At 36.4% G+C, this 5,924-nt stretch overlaps 1 non-coding gene across 1 annotated transcript; it reads left to right on the top strand.

Annotated features, from left to right (window-relative positions):
* The first annotated feature begins 5,413 nt into the window (after positions 1-5,413).
* TRNAW-CCA lies at positions 5,414-5,486 on the top strand. Its single transcript has one exon. It is a non-coding gene; the product is annotated as a tRNA-Trp (tRNA).
* Positions 5,487-5,924: the final 438 nt, after the last annotated feature.

Genomic DNA, 5,924 nt, shown 5'->3' with positions numbered 1-5,924 from the left:
CCCAAAAATGAGAGGAAAGAAATATCCATAAAAAGACATAGTTCATAAAAAACAGAGTTGAACAATACACTGAAAGGAATCAAAGCAGAATAAAACTGAGGCAGAAGAATGAATAAGTGACCATGAAGACAGAAAGATGGAAATCACTGCTGCAAAACAGAATATAGAAAAAAGAATGAAAACAAATGCGGACAGCCTAAGAGACCTCTGGAACAACATTAAACTCATCAACATCCCCATTATAGGGGTCCCAGAAGGAGAAAAGAGAGAAAGGACCTGAGAAAATATTTGAAGAGATAATAGCTAAAAAAATTCCCTGACATGGGAAAGGAAATATTCAACCAAGTCCAGGAAATACAGAGAATCCTAAGCAGGGTAAACCCAAGGAGGAACACACTAAGACACATAGTAATTGAACCGACAAAAATTAAAGACAAATAAAATATTAAAAACAGCAAAGGAAAAATGACAAATAACATACAAGGGAACTCCCATAAATGCTACCAGCTCAGTTCTCAACAGAAACTCTACAAGCCAGAAGGGAATAGCATGATATATTTAAAATGATGAAAGAAAAAAACCTACAACCAAGAATACTCTACCCAGCAAGACTCTTATTCAGATTTAATGGAGAAATCAAAAGCTTCATACACAAGCAAAAATTAAGAGAATTCAGCACCAGCTAACCAGCTTTACCACAAATGCTAAAGGGATCTCTCTAGCCAGGAAGCACAAGAGAAGGAAAATACCTGCAAAAAATAAACCCAAAACAATTAAGAAAATGGTAATAGGATCATATATATTGATAATTGCTTTAAATGTAAATGGATTAAATGCACCAACCAAAAGACAGATTGATTGGGTGAATGAAAATATGTGTATGTGTGCATTTTCACATAATACATCACTCCACTTAACCCCCTAAATTATATGTACTTATTTTATGTTATTAAGTTAATTATGTTTCCATTATGGCTTACAATTGTAATTATCTTTTATTTTTTTTTATTGAGTATGAAAACTGATAAACAGCTTTTACTATTGTGCTTATGTAACTATTATTCATTTTAATACCATTTTAAGATTGGTCAACAGAAAATAATAGAATTCTACATCACTAAAACTACCATTTAATATGTAGTCACTTTTTAAAATCCAGATGCACATTAGAATTATCTTGGGATTTTTTTTTTAAATAAAGGACATAGTTCAGAGGATGAAATTGGTATTTAATATAATATTGTCCTGATGAACTTATCTACAAAATAGAAATAGACTTACTGATGTAGAAAAGAAATTTATGGTTGTCAGGGGGTGAGGGGGGGAGAGACAAATTGGGAGACTGGGATTGACATATACACACTACTTACACAATATTATATATAAAATAAATAATTAATAAGGTCCTACTGTATAGCACAGGGAACTCTGCTTAATACTCTGTAATGGTCTATATGGGAAAAGAGTCTAAAAAATAGAGACTATATATATAGCTGAGTTAGGTTTCCCTGGTGGCTCAGTGGTAACAAATCTGCCTGCCAATGCAAGAGTTGCGGATTTGATCTCTGGGTCAGGTGAATTCCCTGGAAAAGGAAAGAGCAACCTATTCAAGTATTCTTGCCTGAGAAATCCCATGGACAGAGGAAACTGGCAGGCTCTTTGTAACCATGGGGTTACAAGGAGTTGATCACAACTTAGCAATTTACAAGGAATAAACAATAACAAATCGCTAATTCACTTTGCTGTCCATCTGAAACTAACACAACATTGTGAATCAACTATACTCTGATAAAATTTTTAAAAGTAAAGTATAATATTGTACTTTTCATGCATGCAAAAGAGCCAGTCAATATTTATGTATAGTTATCTATGAACATTTAAAAGAAAAAAAGAAAGAAAATGAAAAACAAACCATTAACTGTTTTTCACCATTTATTTCCCACACTCTCATCTCTTCATAGTTTAGTGGGCAAGATATAATTTTGGGGGGTAAAATCTAATGAAGAAACCCAGCAGTCTGGCCATCAGGGATGAAGCCAGGACATCGATTAGCTAATAATTATATTTATATTTTATTCTCATTTATTTCTAAATTATAAATAATTTAAAATAATTTCTCATTTATTACCAGGTTATATTTATTCCCATTTATTTCTAAATTAGCTTCTTCTTTCCAACATATTCTTCCAAAAGAGTATTTGGAAAATATTTTATCTGCTTCTATTGTTTAAGGAACATTTTCTTTCTTGCTTTGATCGAGCAATGAAGAATACGTCATCAATTTAAACAAGACTAGGGATAATCTAACCATGAAGCTAAAATAACTGCTGACCTTCTATCATTTCTGCATCTTCCACAGAATGACCTTCAGTCTGAAAAGTTCATTGTGAAAGTCAATAACAATTCCTGTCATTGCTCTGTGTCCTTGATCAGCACACTCAGAAAAGAGCTAATGAGACTCAGGCCAGTGCACTAAAGATGTCATTTCTGGCACTTTTAAAGGGCACTTCTGTCAATTTTGCTGCCGTGGGCATCTATCCTTCCTTAGGATTACTAAGCTAAAACTGAACAATTTATGAAAAGTTGTGATTATTATAAAGTGACATTAAGATATAACAGCCTTTAAAATGTATTACCACATTCTTAACAAAAGTTACTGGGATGGCAAAATAAGGCAAGAAAAAATAAAAGAATATGAACAGAAGGGATTTTGTAAGATGTGTAGTTGGTTTGTCCATTCTCTCGTTTTCTCTTTCCTTCTTTCTTTTTCTCCCTTCCCTTCTTCCTTCCTTCTTGGAAACTGGTTACTGAAAACCTGTTCCTGAATGATTTTATAATGGCAGGACATGGTCTGGCAACATCCCAAATGCTTGAAAAGATTAACATGAGGAACAGGCTGGCAGCTTATTGAATTCATTTAAAAGACAGCAAATGTTATGGAATAAACAATCAAAAGTGAGCACCAGCTGGATTTTAAAGTAAAATTTCTTAATTAAAGACTGGTATTAATTGAACTAATTCTTCAATGCATAAGGGCCATTTTCACACTGCTAAAGTGCATTTAGTATAAATTATGTCTTCTTATGCCCTCTCTTGTAAAGAGGGGATTGTAAAGAGCTTGGGACCTTATTTGAACAATTAAAATTCTCAGTACATGACCACCAAGATGTCCTTCTACGAAAGAATTTCACTTAAGTCCCAATTAAAGTGGACTTTAATATTCATAAGAATACTGTTTTCTGAGTAAATCTATTATGCATAGTGCTGTAGTAAGAATTAAATAAAGCCCAGAAGCTTAACATGTTATGGAAATTTTTCTTTCAAAAGCTGGAAATAAAAATAGAAATAATTTAATCTTTCAGTTCATGGAAATGAGCTTATAAAACTTCCAAACCACAAATGTTAAGGTATATTTCACAGAAAAAGAGGAAATTTAAAAAAAACTTGAGGTTTGGGTTTTTTTTTCGGTTAATTTTATGCAAATAACTTTGAAAACTTGAATAATATAAAAAATATTTTGAAAAAAAAACTTACCAAAAATTTGACAGATAAAAAACAATGTAGGCAGATAGATTTCCAATGAAGAAATATAAAAGGTAACCCCAAAGTTGCTTTTGTTTCTTCAAATGCTTTGCTGGGAGAATTCTATTAAATATTTAGAAAACATTTAATTCCAATGTTACTTAAATTGTTTCAGATCTTAGAGAAGAAGGAAAGCCCCTAAGTGCATTTAATGGAGCAAGTAAAACATTTTTACCAAAGGAATGACAAAGATCACAAGCAAGGAAATTTATAAACAGACTCATTTATTAATAAAGTTCAAAATCCAAAATTAAATATTAGCAAACAGAATTCAGTAGTTCCCGAGAGGAGATCAAGATGGCAGAGTAGAAGGATGCAGAACTCATCTCCCCCCATGAATGTGTCAATCATATAGCTACATATGGAACAATTCTCACTGCTAACTAACTGGGGACTGGAAGAAAGATTCCTTCCTATATAACCAGGGTTATAAGAAAGAGCCACATGGAATCAGGTAGAAAGGGAAGAGAAGAAATCAGTTGGTGAACTGTGTCCCTGGGAAGGAAATCAAAAGAAGAGAAACATTACTTGGGTGGAGATTCTCCCTGGGGAGTGAGCAGTTAAAGCCACATATTGAGCACCCCAGCCCTGGGGTTGGACACAGGGGAAATAAGTCCCTTTGTTGGTTGGAGGGGCAGTGGGACTAACAGGAGGGCTGAAGGAAGCCTGGACTCCGCTTGTGAAGAGTATGCATATGCTTGCTTATGCCAGAAACAGAGTGGAGAGGGCACATTGAAATTGCACACGATGGCGGTAGGTTTCCTGCAAGCTCCCTGGAGCGTGCTCCAGCCTGAGCTAAGCATCTGCTTTGGTCCCTGACTGTTTCAGAACATAGCTCCACACCATAGCAAGAGTGGCAGTGGCTGAGGGGAGAGCTCAGTTGTGAGGGACAAAGGCTGTTGAGACCTGGAGTGGCATCTGAGCCTGGCGGGGGAACAGTCACTACTGTCAAACAGGCAGCACCTCAGAAGCCAAGTGACTAAATGTGACCAGGGCAGCCGCAGTCCATACTTAGATCCATGCTGGACACTTGCACCAGTGCCTTTTGTTCTAGCACTACTCCTCTCTGGGTTGAGGTTGCTGATTCTGGGAGGAAAGGAGCACACACTTAAAGGGAACAGAGGGAGCTCAAATCCAGCACTCAGGACTTCTGCCCAGCAACTTGAGGACCCCTCCCACCCTGGATAGGGTGCTGATGGCCACTGAGCAGAGGAGAAGCCTAGCCACAGCAATCAGACAAAAAATAAATAAATAAAAGACATACAAATGGTAAAGGAAGAAGTAAAATTGTCACTGTTGCAGATGACACGATACAATATATTAAAAAAACCCTTACGTTTTCACCACAAAACACCAGCACTAATAAATGAACTTAGCAAAGGTTCATGGTATAAGATTAATACATAGAAGTCTGTTGCATTTCTTTGTATTAACAAATATCAGAAATAGAAGGTAAGTAAACAATCCTGTTTAAAATCACACCAAAAAAAAACCCACCAAAAATTTATATACTAAAAACCATGCTGCAGTATCAGTTTCTGGGTGAAAGCTTCTAGACACTGGCAGTTTCCATATACTTTCTCTCTCTCTCTCTCTTTTTTTAGAACTGAACCACCATACTGTGAGAAAGCACAAGCTTCCCATTAGAGAGGCTTGTGTGGATAGGAACCAATAGCCAGTAACAACTCTCCAGCCATGTGAATATGCCATGTTGGAAGCAGATCTTCCAGCTTCAACTGAGCTGTTTCAGTTGCATGGAGCAGAGATGAGGTGTCCTCACAATGTTCTGCTTGTAACTGAAGGTTTGTGAGTGCCATTATGGGCTGAATTATCCCTGGTGGCTCAGAGGTTAAAGTGTCTGCCTCCAATGCGGGAGGCCCAGGTTCAATCCCTGGGTCAGGAAGATCCCCTGGAGAAGGAAATGGTAACCCACTCCAGTACTCTTGCCTGGAGAATCCCATGGACGGAGAAGCCTGGTAGGCTACAGTCCACGGGGTCACAAAGAGTCGGACATGACTGAGCGACTTCACTTTCACTATTTGAAATATAGCAATAGGCAACCAGAGCAGCCATGATTATTATTTTTCACCTCTTTTAGAAAGACAAAAATCCAGAAATTTGACAACACAAGGCTATGTGGAAATAGTTACTCATACACATTCCTAGGAGATAAGAATGTGGATTGGGGCAGCTGTGGAAGCACTTATTTTCCTGTATTTTTCTCTTTTCCTCTCTTTGGTTTTGGAATCATATGACTAATATATTTTTTCCACAAGTCTAAGTAGGAAGAAAAAAACTTTAAAGTTTATGTAGGTTATTTTATTATGTAGGAAACTTATACA

This window comes from Bubalus bubalis, chromosome 15 (genome assembly GCF_019923935.1).
Source record: "Bubalus bubalis isolate 160015118507 breed Murrah chromosome 15, NDDB_SH_1, whole genome shotgun sequence".
In the NCBI taxonomy this organism is placed as follows: Eukaryota; Metazoa; Chordata; class Mammalia; order Artiodactyla; family Bovidae; genus Bubalus; species Bubalus bubalis.
The sequence above is the reverse complement of the archived record's forward strand: the minus strand, read 5'-3'. Positions and strand labels throughout refer to the sequence as shown.